The 23,412-nt window shown below is 38.5% G+C and overlaps 1 protein-coding gene across 4 annotated transcripts in view; it reads left to right on the top strand.

The window, feature by feature from the left end:
* The window catches only part of LOC111144760 (protocadherin related 15), an 817,855-nt gene that overhangs the window by 662,578 nt on the left and 131,865 nt on the right, over positions 1 to 23,412 (top strand). The gene's annotated exons all lie outside the window — the stretch shown is intronic.

Genomic DNA, 23,412 nt, shown 5'->3' with positions numbered 1-23,412 from the left:
TAGATGCCCTGAAGGCAGGTTCCAAGTATGAAACTATGAATCTCTCCAGTGTTCAAGGTCTATATTGGTTAAAGCAAAAGCCACTGTCTTTAGCGTGCTCCCAGCAGTACCTCTTCTGGGGAGGGGGTACCCAGCTGATTGCTTGACTCTAAAGACTCATGGGAAAGCTGTGTAGCTACACTTCTGGGCCCTTCGTGATTCAGCTGCCTCTGTTATTGTTGAGAGTGATTTTGCTCAATTATATTGGCAGTAAATCTAGATTTAAAAAGCAGAATTCCTTAACTTCAGACACCTGATACCTATTTGTTTTGAGTGAGGTGTTAAAAGTTTAAATTGGAAAAGGTTATTGATGTATTTATTATAAAGTGGGTGAATTGCAACATTTTTTTTTAAAGCTTCTGAAGAATCCTTTATTTGGCCATAATTCTTTGCTTCTGAAATTAACCAACAGATTTGACTATACTCCACAGAAAGAAGGGGGATAATGATAAGTCACATGACCTCAGACTCAGAATGGGGTTGGACCAGAAAGTCCCTTACAGATAGAACTCTAAAAATCATAAACTGTCAGCCTGTAGGTCAAACCAGGTGAGAGGATGCCTTAAAAAAATAAACTCCCACTGGCTCCCAAAATATAAAAGTTCATAGAATTCACAAAAAAACTTGAGGGGTACCCGGGTGGCTCAGTCGTTAGGTGTCTGCCTTCGGCTCAGGTCATGATACCAGGGTCCTGGAATCGAGCCCCACATCAGGCTCCCTGCTCAGTGGGGCATCTGCTTCTCCCTCTGCCTTTGCTGCTCTATCTTTCTCTGTCAAATAAATAAATAAAATCTTTTAAAAAAGAAGAAAAAAAACCTTGAACTTCCTTTATCCCATTTTAAACTCTCACCACACTAGCAGCATAGCATAGTAGTTGCCCTCATTAAATAGAGCATTAATGCCACCTGAGTCCTCCCGCCCACCTGGTTCCCTCTTAATTGATGCCCAGTCCATGTCATGCCGTTCCCTTACCTCTCTGTTCTCTCTGTCAGCCAGCTTTACAGATCCTGATTTACACCAACTCTTTCATTTTGTATTCAAGTAACATGTGACTCCTAAGGAAATATATAATTTGCCCCAATCATGTAACTGGTACTTTTCAGGGCGTAAAACAAAAATAAAACAAGGTCTGCCTTGCAATAAATAGAAAAGAATTGAAATTTTGTGATCTAATGTTCATTATCATGGAGGTTCATTTAATTCTAGCCAGGAGAAAATTGCATTTTTATAGTATGTATTGATTCTGGTAGAAAGAAGTGTGTTGGAACAATAAAGCAAAGGCTAATGAGGAGATATTTTGTCTAGAAAACATCCGTTTTAAACACTTACTAACAAATAGTATTTTAAATGCTTTTAGTGGTGTGCATAAGATTTAAATTCCTTTTAAAATGATGCCAGTTACTTTTTCCAGTATTGATCATTTCCATCCTAATTGTACAAAAATATACATGAAATGTTGTTTTTAAAGTTTGAAATGAACGGTGGCATTTTTCTGGTGTTAAAGCTGAAGGTACATTAGCTGCAAACTTTCTATTTATGTACTTTATAAGGATCAAGAAACGAACTATGGAAAGCATACAATTTAGTACTTATGAGTAGCAACAAGATAAACAAGTCAACAATCTAAGCCACATTTACTTTCACAAGAAGAAATTCAGTTTATGTTAGTCATCCCAGAATGGGATGTTTTCTTATACCAAAATAAACTTTTATGGTATATTGACCAGTCATAAGTTATTTTGTTGCTCTTAACATTCAAGCCATGTGTATCAGTTATCTCTTGCACAAGACAATATTTTTATAAACTTAATGACTTAAAACTACACATACATCATCTTGAAGGTTCTGTAGGTCAGAAACCAGTTACTTGCATTCTGTGTTTTATTGTCTCACATAGGTTTGAACCAAGGTGTTAGCTAGGGCCAGTGTCTCATCTGAGGCTGGACTAGAGAAGAGTCTGCTTCCAAACGGGTGGTTGTTGGTAGAATCAATTATAAGTGGGATGTTGGGCTGAGAGCCTCAGTTCCTTGCTGCCTGGTGGTCAGACATCTCACCTTCATTTCTTGCCTTACGGACAATTCCACATGTCCCCTTCATTCAGTCCGGCAAGGGAGAGAGTTAGAGTCCCCTAGCAAGAGGGATCTTGAAGGATACAGTCTTATTTAACGTAATGACTGGGTGACATCCCATTTTCTTTATGGTATTCTGTTGATTAGAAGCAAGCTGGAGCCTGGCTGTCTTGTGAGAGGAGAGCGATATGCAAAGATCACAATGTCAGGAGGGGCTGTTATTGAGGTCCATGTCATAGACTATCCTGTTTCCATCTCTCTGATTTTTCATCTTTTCCAGGTTTTATTTCACCAGCACCATGGTCTATCAATAGGCAATGCAACAAACAGCACATGGTCTCAATGTCTCCTTTATAATCTCAAATACCATACAAAAGTGTATCTATTTATCATCAAAGCAGTCCATCAAAACCAACCTTAATGTTGCTTTTGTGATTGTCTTCCTTTTTGTGGTAGACTATTATCTTTCCTGCTCAAGGTTACCTAAGGCATCCGTATTCCACTGAATGGACACTGTGACAATGTGTAAACAAATTGCTCAGAAAATATAATTGTTATCTCAGATATGTCACTTTAGAAGTGTTTACCTAGGCAAAGGTATCCTTTTCTAATCTAAACATGTTCTTGTTAATTAATGGGGACCTTCTTGGTTGGAAATCATAAAAATCCTAGATTAAGGAGAAATTAAAGACTGTTTTGGTCACTGAAATGATGAGCTTACCTAACTCCAAGTACAGCAGCATTTAGATATTAGCAAAATATAAGGGACCTATTTTCAACCTTACTTCTTTCATTTGTGTTGGTATCGTGATCAACAAGAACCTGATCAATGTTCTCATAAGGTAACATCAAACAGCATTAAAATTCTTTCCAAAAATGTTTCCTAGTACTAAAAATAAAATTTCTGGGCAAGACTCTTTTTACGTGAGACATCAACACTGAGCAATGAAGATAAAGCGCCCTCAGTGACTGGAGATGGGTAATGTGTCTATTACCCATCTATTATCCACACCCTGGGGACATGGGCAGACTTCACCAAACCTCTTAGATGTGGTGTGGGGGAGTTGTGGTTATCCGCTGTAACAAAAGAAGGCAGAAGTACATGTGAACATACATACATACTTGATCATTTTCATTAAAAGTTATATGGATTAGTTCTTACTCTTTTGGGGGAAAAAGTAGTTATTGAATATGCGATGAATATATGGAGCCCCATTAGGCACTAAAGCATCTATAAAATAGATCACTTTACATTTTGGTAACTTAACCAAGCATATGAACTATGGTGACAAAGGACACAGCCATTTGGACGTGTTTATAAAGAGTTGTATGTAATTAATTTTCTGGACCATATGTTTGTAGTTCAGGATTTGTTATAAAAGTGTCTGGTGATGGGGCACCTGGGTGGCTCAGTGGGTTAAAGCCTCTGCCTTCAGCTCAGGTCATGATCCCAGAGTTCTGGGATCGAGCCCCACATCGGACTCTCTGCTCAGCAGGGAGCCTGCTTCCCTTCCTCTCTCTCTGCCTGCCTCTCTGCCTACTTGTGATCTCTCTCTCTAAAAAAAAAAAGAAAAGAAAAAAAAAGTGTCTGGTGAAGTCACAATACAATTGCACAGTGTAATCCAGATTAGAAGAACTGAGAGGATGGAGATAAAAACGAGGAGCAATATTAGGAGAGTAAGTATGAAAAGAAAATGCCAATGGAGGAAATGACAGTAGGATTTGTCTTATCAGCTTGAAGCAAGATGTGGGAGCTCAGAGAAGTTGGACACACTAGGTAGACTGACTGGGCTATTTACTAATTTTTAAAAATCTGTTGGATCTGGGTAACATAAATACTTGTATATTATACAAGTGAGATTATTTCCATTAGGTTATAATTAAAGTTATGATAGCCAAAGTTACAGCCACCAATACTGTAAAATAAATGAAGATTTTGAGAATGAGATGTTTTGTTGAAAATATCACTTGGAAATTAAGCTAATATCATAGTACTGAGGACAAAATCTAGCTACAAGTGAGCAAAATCAGTGAGTTCAAGAGAAAGGTCAGTATCAGGTTCCCTGCTCAATGGGGAGCCTGGTTCCCCTTCTCTCTCTACCTGCCTCTCTGCCTACTTGTGATCTCTGTCTGTCAAATAAATAAATAAAATCTGTAGGAAAAAAAAAAAAAGAGAGAAAGGTGAGTGTTGTGAGGCCATCTGTTCAAATACTTTCAGAACAGTTAGAGCCTCAAAGTAGAGCAAGAATAAGGACTAGAAAGAATCACCTGGAAGCTATTGGTTAAATATGCTAAGGGCAGCAGCAAAAGAGCAACATTTTACTTTACAAATTGAGGTAACAAATTGTATCCTTCTATTGCTTTCAGTTCAGAAGGTAATTTGGAGAAACAAGTGGGAAGAATTTTTGTATGATGTTTGGCAGATAATAAAATAGTATCCAAAATTAAATTATATCTCAAATTAAAAATAATGCAGGTGACAAGACATTCACAACAAAGAGAATTTGCATAATTGTGAACACAGTTTTTAGGGCTGGAGATTAATGTAGTACTTCTTTGAAAACTTCAGAAAATGTATTATTCAAATAAGTGCACTCATACATGAACTAACATATTCTATAATTAAATTCAGAACTCTGTCATGACAAATAGACTACAAAAAATGAATCCTCTTCTCTAAACCTGCAGACCCCCTCCAGTGAGTGAACTTGCAACCAGAGGGACTATTGTTGGCGTGATTTCTGCAGCGGCCATCAACCAGAGTATTGTGTACTCCATAGTTTCAGGAAATGAAGAAGGTGAGTATGTATTCGGTCTGTGTCTTCACCATAAACTAACACACTTGGATCTGGGATTCAGTTTAGATTGAATTATTCTTTACTCCATTTTTCCTAATAAGAAGTTATCCAACTTAAATGTAATTGGTACCTTTGTGCTCATCCTAATTAAAAAATTTGGTAGTACTAACAAACATGATTCCCACTCCCACCCCCACCCCCAAGCTCGGGAAATACTAATCATCCAATTCTGGGAATTTTGCTCTTGTCCTCACTTGGGATATTTTAATAATATTTCTTCAAAATTAATGCATCATACTTTCAGCTTTTGGTTATAATTATTGCCTACAGGGCTCTCTTCCCACCATTCTGGACCATTCATGACTCACTCCATGTCATAACTAGGCTAACACTGAAGAAATTTTAGGGTCATAAATAATTTTTAATGCCCAAAGAGCCACATCCATGATAAAACCCATGTACATTGTATAATATGATTCCTCAAGTGGTCAACTTGATATAAAATTAACAATAATAAGTAAATAAATAATTTCAGTTTTGTGTACCAACCAGTATTCACTGAGAACAGGATGGTTTGCCAGCTTCTGGGAAGAAGTTCACAGCTGCCTTTCTCACCCATTCTTTTTCTTACCATTATCCATAGTTAGTGGTCCTCTGTTTTTCACTTTTGATAAACTGGAAAGCCTGGCATGTCATAAGTGGTTGAGATATAGTCAGTGTACATTTAAGGGCACCTGGGTGGCTCAGTCCATTGAGCATCTGCCTTCAGCTCATGTCATGATCCCAAGGTCCTGGAATCAAGTCCCACATTGGGCTCCTTGCTCAGCCAGGAGTTTGCTTCTCCCTCTATGTCGCTCCCTCCCCCATTCCCATGCCCCACCCCCTCAAAAATAAATAAAATCTTTTAAAAAAGGAATAATCAATATACATTTAATAAATACATGAATATTCAATATTTAATATTTAGTGAGTAAATGAGTATAAAATAAATGTGATTAAGCAATTCACAAGGAAATTATAAAGGCTCTTTTTAAGTATCTCAATCACCACTACTGAAAATCGCTGCCCTTGCAGCAAGGGCTGGACATCTTGCTTTTGTTACTTTCTTCTTTGTTCCTACTGTGCTGCTATGCCTCCTCCCTAAATATCACAAAGTTCTAATTCCTTTTAGTATTTAAAGGACCATCCAAATCTACCATGATGGATATAGTATGCGGTGCTTCCCAAATTTAATTGACTGATGCAACATTGTTTCATTGTTCCAGGAGAATTTCAATGTAACTAGAAAATTAAGAGGTTCACTTAAGTATACACTGATGATAATTTGAAGAGATGGAACATAGTTTCCAAAAGCTAGCATCCTGTAACTTTTATGCATTACTCAAGTTAACAAGTCACATTTTTAAAATCACAGTACTTTTTAAAGAGAATTCTCTTTTTTTTCTTATAGTGTGAAGGAAATGACAAAGAACTATATTTAAATTGCAGATATGTTTGGAATTAACAACATCACAGGTGTTATCTATGTGAATGCCCCCCTGGATTATGAGACCAGGACAAGCTACGTGCTTCGAGTCCAGGCTGATTCCCTAGAAGTGGTTCTTGCCAATCTCCGAGTCCCTTCAAAAAGTAAGTTACATTACTTAAGCATTCTGTAAGGATTTTATGGTTCTTCTGCTCATTTGCTGATGAAATACATGTCCAAAAGTCATCCATACAGAACATAGGGAGATCAGTAGTACCTGGAGCTGACTGCCCATCCATTTTAATAGCTGATATAGAGGACAGTGCAGGGAGTGATTTCATACTCCTGATATATCAGAGTAATAATGCACCGTCTTCAAACTGGGTATACGGTATTTCTAGAATCAACTTTATTCTTAATTCCACCATAAGGCTCTGTCGAACTCTCTGGAACATGTATTGTTAATGGGTACAGGACTGCTCGACATTCTCTGAATTTTGTGGTCTCTTGTACTTACGGATTTTCTTAGCACAGAGGAAAATGCATCTTAGAAGAGCAACTAACATTTATTGTAAGTTATATGTAGCGTTATATTTAATTCACACCCATTTCTAGGAGATGAAAATTATTATTCCCGTTTTACAAAGACAAGATAAGAAAAGGTTAAGTGACTTTTTAAAAATGACACTGTTGGTAAATGGAAACCCAGAGATTTAAGCAGACAGCTTTTGTCTCCAGAATCTTTCTCCAACATCTGTGTGATATAGTTTACCGACACAAGAGAGCAAGTAAGGCCAGTCTGTGAAGGGCACCAGCAGAGATTCTGGGAGATATTATTAATAACGAGATAAATACTGTTCCTTTCTGTCTGTTGAGATAATACTTATTTGCACTTTGGGCAGTTCATCTTTTTATAATCACACCAACTCTTTTAGAATTTAGAAGACCCGAGAAAACCAAATTGAACTTAACTCTTAGTGGAATGGAGGCTCAGAGACAGCATGAAGTGGAAAACAGGCTCTGAAACAGGCTCCTTTTCATTCCGGGGTCCTTCCTGGACATTGTACACCAACACTCCAACAATCAGCATCTTTAGAAGGTGTGGGGGGGTGAAGAGCCTATGAGAACCCCAGTGTGGGTACAGGCATAAAGCCAGAGCCACATAACCCAGGAGGTGGAAGAAAGGAGAGAAAGGTGGATAGAAAAGGCAAGAAATGTGCCCTAGAATTTTCTCTACCAGCGCGGTAATTGATGATCCTAAAAGTTATCACTCCTTTCTTATTTCTTTCAAGTCTCATTCACTGATTAGTGTGGAGGGCTACACAGTTGTTCAAAAAGGTACAATCAAGTCATTTGGAAAAAAATCAGATATACATGGTGTGACTTTGAAATTAAGGGAATTATGTTGTCCTCAGTGATTATTCATCACTTGCGTAATTGTTTAAGAAATATCAGGCCAGTTTCCTGAGTTCTTAACATCTTTAAACTGTAGACAATTATTTTTACAAAATATAGAGAAACCTTTAAATTGTCATTTGAGTTGACTAAACCAGGAGTCAAAAGGTTAGAGTAGTTCTAAATGATATAATGCAGACTACCTTACTACAACTTGGGAAACATGGAAACTATTTGAAAACTATATTTGTCATCCTTCTTTGAAAAAAATGAACAATTGTATTTAGAAAGAAAAATCTGCTAAATATTGAGGTTGTAGAAGTTGGCATTTTTCAGGAAAATAGCTCCAATTTCTAGGAATAAAGACATATCGATATCTCATATGTGAATATGATATAACTAGTTCTCATTACTTTAATCTAAATCTAATCTAGACTAATAAAGTTTAGCTAATATACCTATGTATACTTACATGTGTCCAAGTATGTGTGGAGAGCTGAGACCAGCTAGCAGATGTGTGACATAGCTTCTCAGAAGAGCATGAGATCTGAAAGCTAAATGTTAGTTTGTTTAATGCCTGAGGCTTTTAATACTGTTATTAACATTTCATGACTGACCTCTGCCTCTAGAGTCTGAAATACAAACTCACCTATTTAAAACAGCTTCATTTGGGGCGCCTGGGTGGCTCAGTGGGTTGAGCCACTGCCTTCGGCTCAGGTCATGATCTCAGAGTCCTGGGATCGAGCCCCGCATCGGGCTCTCTGCTCGGCAGGGAGCCTGCTTCCTCCTCTCTCTCTGCCTGCCTCTCTCCCTACTTGTGATCTCTCTGTCAAATAAATAAATAAAATCTTTAAAAAAAATAAAAATAAAAAAAAATAAAACAGCTTCATTTATCAATGACTGTTATGGTCTATAATGAATCCCTAGTTCATTGGCTATGCAAAAATAAAGCCATTATGTAAATTAGGTTAATTAATTAATTGTTTAAAGGTTTATCCCTCCTTTAGAATTAGCTATCCCATGGTCTTCAGCTCCGCCATATGTCACATGAATAAAACTAATAAACAAAAGGGTTTTGATTAATTGAAGAAGTATTCTATTGTAATTTCTTTGCCAACAATTTGTTAATGAAATTCATTTTCAAAGTAAGTTTCAAAACTATGCTGTGACTGGATTTAATATTTAAATGCAATTTAATAATTAAAATAGAATAATTTCAGAACTCATTTCATAACTTTGATACTAGGAATCTTTAAAACATTCTAATCTTTTAGTATGGACATTTCAAACATACATAAAATTCCAAAGAATATTATAATGAACCTTCAAGTGTCAGCTACACAGCTTAACCAATGGTGCTCTCCACCATTCCCTCCCTTATTATTTTGAAGCACATCAGAGACACAATATTTCATCTTCAAATATCTGAATATGTATCTCTTAAAGATAAGGACTCAAAACTTAATCACAACACCATTATTACTCCTCCCAAATTAATAAAAATTCCTCAATATCAATGAATATCCAGTCCATATTATATTAAAAATTTATTCCTATCAGAATCCTAATAAGGTCTATATATTACAATTGGTTGAAAAGTATTTCAAGTGTCTCTTTTAAAATATAGGCTTCCCTCCCACCATATCTTTTAATTTCCTTTAATGTTTCTTTGTTCAAGAAATGAGATTTCTGAAGCCCAGGTTTCAATGGGCACACTTCTAAGGGGTCATTTCATATTTTTCTTTATCTCCTTTATTTCCTGTAAAATGATAGAGCTAGATGCTTGGTTAGATTTAGGTTGTTTTTTTAAACAAATAAGTTGTAGGTGATATCCACTGCTTCCTCAGAGAGACATGCCAGTCCCTTTGACTTTCCTTTCCTGATGGCACCAGCACTGGTAGTCAAGTCCTATCTACTGATTCTGTCCTTCCATCTCTTCTGTTTGTAGTAGCCAAATATTTCCATAAAAAGAAACTTCTCTGCATCGAATATTTGATTACCCTGAGGTCCTCCTTCTATAGTAAAGAGAGGAAAAAATGTTTGGTTCTTCCCTTTTATTTCCTGGTTTCCAAAGTAACACACTGATTCACTGTCATACTCCAAATGTGGCCACCGAAATCACACACAGTTTTGGTTTTATGGGTCATATGGTCTCTGTTGAACTACTCAATCCTGTGGTAGCTGAAAAGAAGGGAGATATGATCTGTAAACAAAATGGCAGGTTGTTCTTCAACAAATGGGTGAGGCTCCCCTCTGACAAAATTCTACTTGCCAGAACAATGTATGGGCCAGATTTTGATCTTGTTCTCTTACTTTTACGTTACACAATCCACTTGGCCCTTCCCCTACTGTGTATCTCCTACTGTGAACAATGTTTCTGCTTCATCTACTTTTCCCACACATTGCATTTGAAGGAGGATTGTTAATATCTACAAGATAATCAGTCATCCAATTGTCTATAGTTTGTCCTGAGGTAGACTCCTCACAGGAGGCTTACAAGAATAGCATAACTGATATTTTTGTGCATTAGTGACAATTTATCTGTGGACCTGAAAATTGAATGTAAATTTGGCTAGATATGAAAGCCTTGGGGCACCTGGGTGGCTCAGTCAGTTAAGCGTCCAACTCTTGGTTTCAGCTCAGGTTGTGATCTCACGGCCCTGGGAGGGAGCCCAGAGTCAGATTCTACACTCCATGGGGAGTCTGCTTCTCCCTCACCCTCTGTCCCTTCTCCGCAACTCAGTTCTCAATCTCTCTCTCTCTCTCAAATAAATAAATAAAATCTTTAACAAACAAACAAACTAGACTTTCTTTGTCTTAAATATCTCAGTCCGTTTTTTTCCCCATGAAATACTACTGCCCAAAAGTATCATGACAAACTGGTTTTCTTTTCCAATGCATGTTGGTTTTACTTCTGAGTTTCCGAAGAATTTCTCTTTTTTTCTTTAAAGTTCAGTAGCTTTATCGGAATGTTCTCCATTTTGGCTATTCTGAGTCATTTTCTGCCTATATAGATAGTATAGGCATTCTAACCTTATTTCAGAAAATTTTTCTTGAATTCTAATTTTTAAATTTTTTTCTATTTTATTAACTTGTTTTTCATCATAGGACACTCCAACTATGCAAGTAATGAATCATTTCCTATTGTTTATATCCCTTTCTCTCTATCTCATTAATATCTTTCTTCATTGACTTGGATTTTTTTAAGATTTTACTTTATGAGTTTTTCTAAATTCTGATACATGTTTTTCCTACAGGACTTCTCTTTTTTTCATAAACTATTTTAATTTGTTTCAACATACTAAGGTACACTTTGCATATTCTTTTCAAATACCTTTATATATATATTTTTAAAGATTTTATTTATTTATTTGACAGACAGATCACAAGTAGGCAGAGAGGCAGGCAGAGAGAGAGGAAGGGAAGCAGGCTCCCTGCTGAGCAGAGAGCCCGATGCGGGACTCGATCCCAGGACCCTGAGATCATGACCTGAGCCGAAGGCAGCAGCTTAACCCACTGAGCCACCCAGGCGCCCAAATACCTTTATATTTTTAAGAGCCATTGTTTTGATCACTGTTCTTTTTTTTTTTTTTTTTTTAACCGTGTGGACTTTGACCATGGTTCTTTTCTATTTTTCATGTTTCAGTGAATTTATTTGTTCCATACTCAGAAAAGGAAGGTGGGATAAGGCAGCTTTTCTAGCTCTAGACAATTCTTTCAGTTATTTTCACAAAGTGATAAAAAGAAATAGTATCCTTTTACTTTTAGAAATCTTCTTGTTTCTGCACTCCCACTTTCATTGGAGAGTCTCTCTCTCTCTCTCTCTCTCTCTTTTTGCCCTGCTGTCCCTGTCCTGCTCAGTTTATATTCTGTTCTCGGGGTTTCTCCTTTCTCCATAGTGTGAAGTTTTGCCCTATTGCTTTCCTATTACCTTAGTCACATTTCCACTTAATGCACAATGGCAACTTTGAGACTCACTGGCTCTCAGGGCAACAGAAATGCTTAGCCATCCCTCAGCTTCCCTAAAAACAGTTGCTGTTACCATACTTGCTGACAATACAGAGATCTTGTTTCTGTCTGTTGTTTTCTCCAGTTGCTCATGTTCTGGGATTTGGAGGTTAGCTTGTTGTGGGTACTTAGTTGGAGAAATTATCTGTGGGTTTTTGGTCTGGTTGCTAGGATATTCTCCTAATTACATACATGTGATACTGAGGAGACCTAGAAGCAAGGGACTCCCACAAAAATAACTGTACACTTTAGTAATTTAGTTCCACGGTTGCTGATAAGAGAGACTTCCAGGTCAGGGACTAAGGACCTCATTACTCACAAAGAAAGTATTAGGTGTATCAGCGTAGCACACGGCATATGACACGGGTCCCTGAGCTCCAGACCTGTGGTGGGTGTAGGACCAGGGAAGCCCTGCCCTGAGTGGAGCAGATGACAGTGCGGACAGGGAACAAGGAGACTCTGCCACTTTTATAGCAAGGAACAGTAACAGTCATCCCAGAAATGGCTGGACTGTGCCATGCATTATCTCACTTTTCAGACTTACCAGCTGCATAAATAGTTCTGTGTCCCTCGTAGGAAAAAAAGGTCCAAACAATGCAATTTTGGCACACTCAGCAGGACACGTGGGGGAGCAAGACTCCCGCGGTATCCCGTCCCCAGTACTTGGCCATTCAAATCCCTGACTGTAATGAGGCGCGATTCGGGAAGATTCAGATATTACATTTTGCCTCAATCATCTTCTTCAATTCCCTAAATACACATCTTAATCCAAGGATATTCAAAATAATTGTTGAATCAGTGGAATTGTTTCACAGTTGATGAATTTTAGAGAATGAGAGCTCTCTAACCCTCTCAGGCTTTCATACTATGTTAGCTGTTACCAAGTTTAGGATGAAGGTTTCACTCGTGTGCTTTAGATTTTTCATACAGGGTTTCTAGATATATTTTGCTTTTCTTACCTGCTTTTATAGTTAAACTCCATTAACCATTTGGGCAGTTATAATAAATATATGGCCAAATGAAAGAATGAATGATGAATAAAATAACCCAAATTAACAGAAAGCATTCTTTTTTTTTTTTTTAAGATTTTATTTATTTATTTGACAGACAAAGATCACAAGTAGGCAGAGAGGCAGGCAGAGAAAGAGGAGGAAGCAGGCTCCCTGCTGAGCAGAGAGCCCGATGCGGGGCTCGATCCCAGGACCCCAGGATCATGACCTGAGCCGAAGGCAGAGGCTTTAACCCACTGAAACACCCAGGCACCCCCAGAAAGCATTCTTAAAGAGCAAACTTTCCCCAGAATGGAAAACTAATCATGAAGAATGGATCTACTAGCTCATTGGCTTAGTACTAAAATAAAAGTAGTTGAACTAAAATGTATCCCAGTAAGTCACAAATATGATAGATCCCTCTCTTTTATTTTCTTCCTTCCTATTCAACAAGCTCTAGACTTGCATATTAGTCACGAGTGCAGGCCTTACAGAGAATTGTTTTCCTTGGCCATCGAGACCATCCCACTGTCTTGGCATTGAGCATTAGCATTTTTAATGTGCCAGATGTTTCCTAGGATTTTAGGACCAGAGATAATGAAACGAAGTTGCTAGTTTCAGGCCCTATTTTCAATGCCTGAAGGACACATCAACTTGTGACAACATAATGCCACGCTGTCGTGGGGTATGGTGGCTGCTGGTGATGCGTTCACAGAAGAGTGAGTAGCTAGCACGTGAATGATGAGAGACGTCTTCTCAAACAGCCCAACCTGTAAGCAGCACCCTGAAGAATGAGCAGAGGAAGTTTGAAAGGACAGTTCCAAACACCACTAGTGACTGTATATTAGAAATGATGAGAAACTCCGTATTCGATCGGAAATTTAGAAAAAGGACCAAGATACAGCAGACCTAAAATGACAGAGATGTGCAAGAGATAGATAGATGTTGTCAAAGAGATTTAAAATAAAACAAACAGCACAGCAGATCACCACTCTATAAACCCTTACTGCCAAGGAGAGGAAAAACGCTCAAGTGCAGGGAGATTTAGCAGTGATTTTCTCTGAAGTATTCCTTTGGGAGGAAAAAGTCGTCAACTTGTGTTTGCGCTTCTGCGCCACGACACATCCATCCCCAGAAAAGGAGGCTCTGAGAGTACAAACTCTTCATCTCAAATTTCCCATTACTGATGTCTGAGACCACAGGGGCCGTGGGTCAGGGGCACAGGGCATCCGTGTCCAAGAGCGGCCAGAGGGGGGCAGTAGTGCAGACAGGCTGTTACCATGGCTGGAGCAGAGGCCAGGAACAGCCCCTCCAGAAGGAGATTGCTCCTGCAGAATTATGCAGGCAGAGACCTGGAGAATGCTACCCAAGGTCCTGATTTGGGACATGGGTGAGTGCTAGCTTTTGTCGATGTGCACTGGGATCACCTGGATGAGGGTAAAAGGCAAACATTAAAAGCTGGAGACAGGCCTATCTTTCGACTAAAGGGACAAGAGGAAACCACTGAAAATAGCCATCCCAAACCCAGTTGTAGCCAAGAGCACAGCTGTGCCCAGCACCCTGCTGATAGCTGCTGCTTCAGACACCAGTCTGACCCATAGAGTGGGGGACCATTTCCCAATAGTGATCTTTACACTGGAACTTTCCTGCCTGCCTTACCGACCTTTCCTCCTCAGCCTCAGGGGCCAGAGGATGCTCCCTTTGTGGGAACAAAACCCACTAGGGAAGGGGTAAGGAGCTTGGTGAATCAAGAAGAAAGGAGCCTAGGGGCGCCTGGGTGGTTCAGTGGGTTAAGCCTTTGCCTTTGGCCCAGGTCATGATCTCAGGGTCCTGGGATCAAGCCCCACATCAGGCTCTCTGCTCAGCAGGGAGCCTGCTTCCACCCCTCCCCCTGCCAGCTGCTCTGCCTACTTGAGATCTCTCTCTCTTTGTCAAATAAATAAATAAAATCTTACAAAAATAAAGAAGTAAGGAGCCTCTTCTAACCTCTTCTCCCTAGACAGGAGACTTCCCAGGAAAACGCCTGAGCTGGGATGCAAGAGAAGTTTTACCTTTGAATTAAATTAGAAATACTGATTAATATATTAAATTAGACAATTTTTAACTTTACCATGACTACAGTACTTTCTATTACTTAATTTTTTTTTTTTTTAATATCACAAGTAACTTGAGTTTTTATTCGACAGTGGGTAAAAGATGGGCTCAAATCAGCGGGATAACAGGAAGAATAGAAGAGACAGCATCAACTTTTATGGTTGTATTCCTGAACAAAGGAATAGCACTCGATGTGAGCATGGCTGGAGAGCAGAATATAGTTATAACACTCGGAATGAAGTCAAGTTCCTTGAGGGTGGGGATTTTTGTCTGCTATGTATTGACAGCTTCCAGTAGCCTAAAAGGCGTAGTGCAAACATATGCTCTGTAAAGGTTTATCTAGGAAATGAGCAAGTCTGGAAAACGAAGGGCAGCTTGCGAAGGGATTCGACTCTCAGGTGGACTCAGGCACACATGCAGTATCTATACCGTCCACGGTTCCTACATTGTAGCAAACCTGGAACCTTTTCACTGCCAGGATCCATGTGGGCATTAGAAGAGCCAGAGTCAGTTAAAGGTTTCAGTCCTGCAGCATATGATGCTGAAGGCATTCTGGAAACTTCTGGACGGTGATTTCTTAATCCTCCTACATGATAAACTCTCTGAACCTCCAGGTTCCCAGGTTTTCTTCTCTTCTGCTGGCCCCATTCAGTCAGGCATCTGTATATTTCCTGCCTGGCTTTCAATGAGCATTATTATTGACCAAATGAATACCTTCATTTCACGAGGGAAAGATAAATGCAAAGGCATTCATGTTTTTAGTATTATTTCAACATTATGAGTCTTCTTTTGTGTCCATCTCCATTCTCCATCTCCCCAGAACGCCTCAGTCCCTCCTGGTTTTTCAGGATGGAACACTGTTATTCCCGGAGAGACCCCAAGGGACCTGTGTGCAGGAACCTCCGCAGAAACAGATGTCAGTATTTCTGCCACAAAGTCATCACCATGTTTTTCATCTTATATAAAGCAAAAGCAATATTACTCACCTTTTTAACTAGCTCATTGCTGTATAATTTGGTTTATGCAATTCCACAATTGAAGTGCAATTCTTCTTTTATGGTAAAATTATAATTATCTTTAAATGTAGAAGAAAATAACGCCAGTTTTTTATGAATAGATCATTATGTTTTGATTCAATAACTAGCCTTTCAATCAAGGATAAGTGACAAGACAATTAAGATAAACCTTAAACTGGTGATAAAACAATTCAAACGCTATTGATTTCATTTTATAGTTTTGCCATAGGGTACAAGCTCGTAATACATTTCATTTCCTTGGCTTTTCTGGTTCCAAACAGAAGGTCTGTGACAAGTAATGCTAATGACCCTTTAGCTGTGATTGACTGACTTAAAAAGTGTTCCTCATATAAGTTGGGTGACAACATCACAGCATCTCACATGTTCATTTCCTCAGTCCTAAAACCTCGAATGTTCAAGGTCTTATATTTGTTCTATAAAAACATAACCATGATTTTAGAAACTATATTCAGACTTTAGTACTTTAAAACTTGGAGACTACTTTGTGAAAGCTAATACCATTATATCCTTTATTGGATTTTTGTCTCTAACATTCTAGGTATCTTATATAAATAAACAGTTGAACCAATTACATTTTTAATGAAATAAATATTTACCTGTGCAAGAAAACAATTGAATTGTGCAAAATAGCTTTACTTGAGAATGTGATTTAAAAATGGTTATGGAATTTTATGAAATCCATTTCAGAAACCAAGTGCATTGAGGCAGTGTTCTTCCTTTGACCCCAAAAGTGATTTGTTGAACCAATGACAAAGATGCGTGATCAACCCCTCTAAATGAGGATACAGATTATAATACATATTTTTTCACATGTATTAGGAAAAAAATAATGTTCCATGAAGAAAACATTTTTTAAAATTTCATTTATTTGAGAAAGAGAGAGAGAGCAAGGGAAGAGGCAGAGAGAGGGGGAGAAAATCACGAGCTAGGAGCCCAATGCAGGACTCAGTCCCAGGACCCTGAGATCATGACCTGAGCCAGTCAGATGCTTAACTTACTGAGCCACCCAGGCGCCCCCATGAGGAAAACATGTTATATGACTTCCTTGGTCAACTAAAACTAAAATACTAGGAATGCTTAAAATTGTTCTCCTTAACTTATACCTAAGTTTAAGCCCTAGGGCCTAAGATAGGGGATATAATTTCTTTATTCTTGGGAACTTCTGTTTAATTAGTACAGTTAATAATTTAATTTTTCCTTGCCTTTCCAGGCAGAATTGAAAAATTGAGATTCAAATGGAGCTCATTTGCTGATTCACAATATTTTTGCTACCTTATATTCTGTTTCTGAGAGCAACAATCATCCGATTAATAATGAAATTCCAAAACTATGAAGTAGAAACTGTATATCTTTTGCTTCAGAAAAAATGCCATTTCAACAGAGGCCAACTGAGCTCTGTTAAATGCACATGAAACTATGCACAGAAGTGAAATCTGTTAAGTCATATACATTATAGAGCTATCATTTCCAGAAATAGAAAACGGAAACAATTATCTGGATAACATAAGCATACCATTTATCTCAGCCGCTAAAAATAGGCAGGAAATTATCAGAATTTTTCTACTAAATACATTGATTCTTTATACTGTTAATGTGTGGGTGTCCACTGGCCCTCCACACTCTGTTGTAACATGATCAAGGTCAGCTCTTCTCTATAGAGCAAGGATATATGAGTCTTTCTACTATTTTGCTAAAGATTTAGATGGCTGTCAGATTGATTTTATTTTATTTTTATCTCATAACAGATGGAAAATGTACATTCCTTTCTCTTAGTGACAGATTCTACTTTGAGCAGCTTTAACATGCCTACAGACTTACCAATGGATTATTTTTAGAAGAAAAAAAATAGACGTAACTGCCCATTAACTACACAAAAATACATTTTAGAATTATATTTTAAAAATGAAAAGCATATGGAGAGAAGTGCCACATAGAAGGAATGTGCGTAGGATGGCCATTCTGTAGCTGTCATCCTCTCAACAGGAGGGGGCTCTCCATCCTGCTCAGCATTTCCTAGGTCCCTGCATCTCCCAGTCTACATATTGATGGAGGTGTTTTCCCTAATCTCAAGGACTCTACCTTACTGTTTTTGTTTACACTGTTCCTTTTATTTAAAAGGTCCTTCTGTCCTTGTTCTCCAAGTAATTCTTTTATAAGGCTCATTTAAAAACTCATCTCATTTTTTACCTTTCCTTAATCACCCATTGTCCCTGTCATGTGGGGAATAAATATGTCACGTCTGTGAGTTTCAAAGGCAAGGATGTGATATCCAATTTTGTAGTGCCTCAGTTTCTCAGAAACTCAGAGAATATGAAATTTGAGCTGGATCCTGAAGGAGAGAGTAGTATGGATGACAGTCTGGAGGAGATCTATTTCAGGGGGAAATAGGGAATAATACTTTGCCAGGGCGATAGAGAATTTGCCTGGTTAGCTATGTTTGATGCCATGCTCTAATGCTTTCTATCAAGGAAACGCTATTGCATTTTCTGTTGATCTACTCAACTTTACCTTTTGGACATCTATTATTTATATTAAAAATCCTATTGTACTTAACTCTTAGATCTTGTTATGATTGATTGTGGCCAACATCAATCTAATTCTTACCTGGAATAATTAATAGAACCATAATAGTCTTCTTCTCAATGATTGTGACTTGTGTCACATTTACAAAGACACTTTATGAGTTAAGCATATGAAGTGATAATAAATTGCTAGATATATGGCCAAATAAAAGAATCTAGGGCATTCCAAAATAAAAGTGGTTAACAGACATACAGCATGGAATACAGAATAACGTGTTGTTAAGACCCTAAAATCAGGCGTCATTTATCTTTGATTCCATGACATGGGTGGGTAAGGCTTTGTGGTTCCTGTTGTAATTATTATTAGTCTTAGACTAATGCTAATGTTCATGATTACAGTCATGTAGCTGAGGGGCACCTGGGTGGCTCAGTCGTTAAGTGTCTGCCTTTGCTCAGGTCATGGTCCCAGGGTCCTGGGATAGAGCCCCATATCTGGCTCCCTGCTCAGTAGGGAGTCTGCTTCTCCCTTTCCCATTCCCCCTGCTTGCATTTCCTCTCTCGCTGTCTCTCTCTCTGTCAAAAAAATAAATAAAATCATTTTAAAAAGTCATGTAGCCGAGATAATTTATATAAAAGACATGAAAACCTAGACTATAATTCCTTTATGCAGGAAAGATGTTCTTTTTAAGAACAATAGCTTAAATTATATTAATAGACATGTTGAGAGACCTGTAAGAACAAAGGAAGTCAAGCAATTATATATGTGAGTGTGTGGGAGGTGTATTTATATAACTATATATTATATAAACTTTCAGAGCAATAAATTCATGTCATTATATGTATATACATATATATACATTTTCAAACAGACTAATAGTTTTTAAGTGATGTTTTACTTGCAACAGCTATGCTCATTTTATTTATTTATTTGATAGAGAGAGAGAGATCACAAGTAGTCAGAGAGGCAGGCAACGAGAGAGGGGGAAGCAGACTCCCCACTGAGCAGAGAGCCTGATACGGGGGCTCAATCCCAGGACCCTGGGATCATGATCCGAGCCGAAGGCAGAGACTTAACCCACTGAGCGACCCAGGCCCATGGCCCCTGAAACATTATATTACTGCTACAGGGATCATGATAAAATTGTACATTAAACACATATGTTGAGTACTGGAAAGGCATAAGTGTTTTTCTAAATGCTAAGTGGAGAAGAATCTAGAAAGTGATATCATGGCCTTCAAAGAGTTTGTATTCTAGTGAAGAAAACTTGATGCCTAAGTATAAAAATAAGCAATAACACCAAAAAAAGGTTGTGGCTAATTGATTAAAAGAAGCATAGATATGCATAGTTTGAGTTTAAAGAGAATATATTACTGTGCCAGATTAAATCACTTACTGATTGAGCTGGGAAATGAAGACTTTAGTTGAAGCAGTTTTTTTGTCTGCTCATGTATTTTGTCTGCTAATCCCTTCTGTTAGGCAGGTAGAAGAGGGAAGGACAGAGGATCTGTCCTCTGGGGGATGGGCAGGGGTGTTGAAACTTGGAAGGAAATGCTTGGGGGAAGAATTTACAAAGTGTGTCCAGAGCAGAATGAGGTAACAGAGAATTAATGGTAACAGAACTAGGAAGACATTCAAAAGCGGTTCAAAAAATGTACCATCTAGAACATGGTCTTTGAGCAACTTGACAGTCACTTGAGATGCTTGTTTAAAATTATATTTTTTGTATTTTTCCCCAAAAACCTAATGAATTCAGGTATCTGCAAACAACAGTAATCTGAACATTCAGGATGTTCCCTGTGTGTATGTGCACGCACATGCATGTGTGTACATCCATGTGTGTACATTTTCACAACTATTTAAAATACTGATAAAGAGAATAAATGTTTGTAGTCTTCTCTTGTCTGTTTGGGAGGGGGCAGGGAAATAACATGACAAAAGTTAATCAGCACATAGGATAGCTTGGAGAGAGAAAGAATAGAGAATGAATGTTAAAAGATTAGTCTAAGTCACCTGGGTGGCTCAGCCTTCTGCTCAGGTCATGATCTCAGGGTCCTGGGATCAAGTCCCACATTGGGCTCCCTGCTCAGTGGGGAGTCTGCTTCTCCTCTCCTCTCCCTCTGGGCACTTGCTCGCTCTCTCTCTCTCTTTCAAAATAAAATCTTAAAAAAAAAAAAAAAAGAATAATCTAGGCATTAACTAGTATTGGGCTTAGGTTTCTCCAAAGAAATTGAACTGATTAAGATACAGAAGAAGATTTATTATAAGGGATGGGTTCACGTGATTATGGAGAGTGAGCAGCCCGGTAATCAGCTGTCTGCGGGTAGGAGACCCAGGAGAGCTGGTGGTATATAGTTCCAGTCCAAAATCAAAGGCCTGAGAACCAACAGAGCTCAATGGTAATGGTGTGAACTCCCATCTGAGTCTGAAGCCCAAGAACCAGGACCACCAATGTCAGAAGAAAATGGATGACCCAGCTCACACCCAGAACAAATTCCACCTTCCTCCATCTTTTTCTACTATTCAGGCCCTCAAGGAGATTGGAAAACACCCACCTGCACTGGTGACGATGTTCTCTGCTCGGTCTGCTGATTCAGATCTCAAAACGTCCTCACAGACGCATTCAAAAATAATGTTTTAACTGTATCTGGGCTTCTCTTAGTTCAGTGAAGTTGTCACATGAAATTAACCATCACCAGCCAGCTAGATGGGGAAGATGTAGAACATATGTAAGAGAGAATTTGATAGGACTTGAAGACTTGCCATAAAGAGAAAGAAATAAATCAAGAATAATTTTATATTTTTGATGCCAGGTAACACAAATTAAATCTAGAAAGTAGTTGGAAATAACTGAACTTTTGAAGGATGGTCAGGACTTGGCTTTTAGATTTTGGAAGATGTCGTACAGAATGATTACTTAAGCCAAGGGATATTATTTTGCAAAGGATCACTAGCATCACATGGTATAAATGCAAATGAGGTTTAATTGGGGAGATCAGGCAGAAAGGCATCAAAGAAAAAAATTACCTCTCTAGCTTCTGTAACCCACAGAGAGAACTTTAATCTGCACATACTTAAACACCCCATCAAAGGTGCTAAAATCAGGGGAGTCATAACGGTACTACTCTACATATGTAAACAGAATCTGGAAATGAGGAAAAGGAAAAATTCATTGACCACGTAACAGTGTATCTTTCTGGTCAAGGAAATAAGGCCTAAAGCAGGGGGCTGATAGAGCCAAGCAGCCTGGACTGGGGATAGTTAGTTGAGATCCACTGAACCAACCCAGATCCAATGACCTGGTTACTTGTTAATCTGCCCAAAGAGGAGAATTAACGAGCTCCCAGGGCCCTCTGGCTTTGTACCTTCGAGGAAGAGGCAGGGGAGGAAAGCAGCAAAAGACTGAGTTTAAGGGAAGCCCTTCATTCAGTGAATGAGAGAAAGGAACAGCCAGTTGAAGAGGCTATAGAAACAGGAGTAAAATTTGTGTAATAATGGCCTGTTGTCCAAAGGCCAGAAGGGTTTCAAGAAAGGCAGCAGGTAGTGGGAACATCAAACATCACACACAGATATTCGAGAAGATAGCATCTAAAGATATTACTATGGATGGCTCTTAGCTGGGCCATGCAGTGACAAGGTTAATGTTGAATAAATAGAGAAGACTTGTATATGGAAGAAAACAGGGAAATTACAGTAAGTAAAGGATTTCCTGGTTTTATCTCTACAACAGACATAATTAGTATATTCTTAAACATTCCCTGATTTTTAGTTTTATATGTTTATGAAGCATGCCTTTCAATTTAATTTATGTATTATATGTATTTAAAAAGCTGATGTTGATCGCTTCTCGGCCTTTTGGCTAAGATCAAGTGTAAAAAGCTGATGTTAAGAATGCTAGGTTTCAGAGATAAAAAACATAAATTTAGCCTGTCATTCTTTTTAATCATACTCAAAATGCAAGTCTAGTAGGTAATTCTTCTTCCAAAGCTAATTCATTCTTTATCCCCAGGAATTTTATAAGTTCAATTCATCAGTCTTGCCCCTTCTCTGTCTTGGTATCTTGTACCTAATTAGTCCCCTACATCATAGCTTAAAAATAATTATAGACAAGCAATTCAAAGGAAATCATTATTTTAAATGTTGTCATTTTCAATTTTGAAAGTCTGTTTCCAGTTGTTAATTTATAGCATATGCTGGCCTCAAAATTCCCTAATGGCGATTGCCATATGTATGTTTTATTAAAATGCACAGGAAAGACTCTAACCAGTCCAGCAGCTCAATTTCATTTATGAAGAATTCCTACTAGATGATTTTTCATAAATGCTGAGAAATATATGAGACTAAAGGAACAGAGGTAAAGAGAAATTCTGTAAAAAAGTACTTATGAAGGAAAATGTTATAACACATAAAATTGACCAGTGCAACCATTCCAAATCAAAATTACCTTGATGTTAGGTCTGTGATCAAAGAAGCGAGACTGATACAAAGTGAAAGTCAAGCAAAGCTTTATTTCTCACCAAGCATGGAGAATCAAACTGACCATGTGGGCCCGCCTTTTACAGAGAGAGCGAGCGACTCTTAGCCTCACAGACTAACTTTTATAGAACAAAGGCCATGTGGTTGAGCCTGGCCACACACAGGTAGCCAATGAGATTGTAACACACAGAGAAAGCTGTACAGTCATGCTAGGTCACACACAGGTGGCCAATTGAATTACAATTCACCCTATAGTAGCTATTTGAACTAGCCTATCACCTTGGTCAGAATTGGTGCCCAAAAGGCACCCAAAAGGTGGGGCCCACACTCCTTGGTAGCTAGGGAGACAGTATGCGCATCCCACTGATTGGATGTCTCCATCTGGCCCGACTCATCCCTGCATTCAGGCTCTGTTATCTCCACCTGACCTGACCCGCCCTTGTATTTGGGCTCTGTTATCAGGGACTGGCCAACCATATTTTACTGGTTTCCTGGACTTGCTTTTAAGTAAGTTCCCCTGGG

This window comes from Enhydra lutris, unplaced genomic scaffold (genome assembly GCF_002288905.1).
Source record: "Enhydra lutris kenyoni isolate GAN:26980312 unplaced genomic scaffold, ASM228890v2 scaffoldscaffold12, whole genome shotgun sequence".
Classification (NCBI taxonomy): domain Eukaryota; kingdom Metazoa; phylum Chordata; class Mammalia; order Carnivora; family Mustelidae; genus Enhydra; species Enhydra lutris.
The sequence above is the reverse complement of the archived record's forward strand: the minus strand, read 5'-3'. Positions and strand labels throughout refer to the sequence as shown.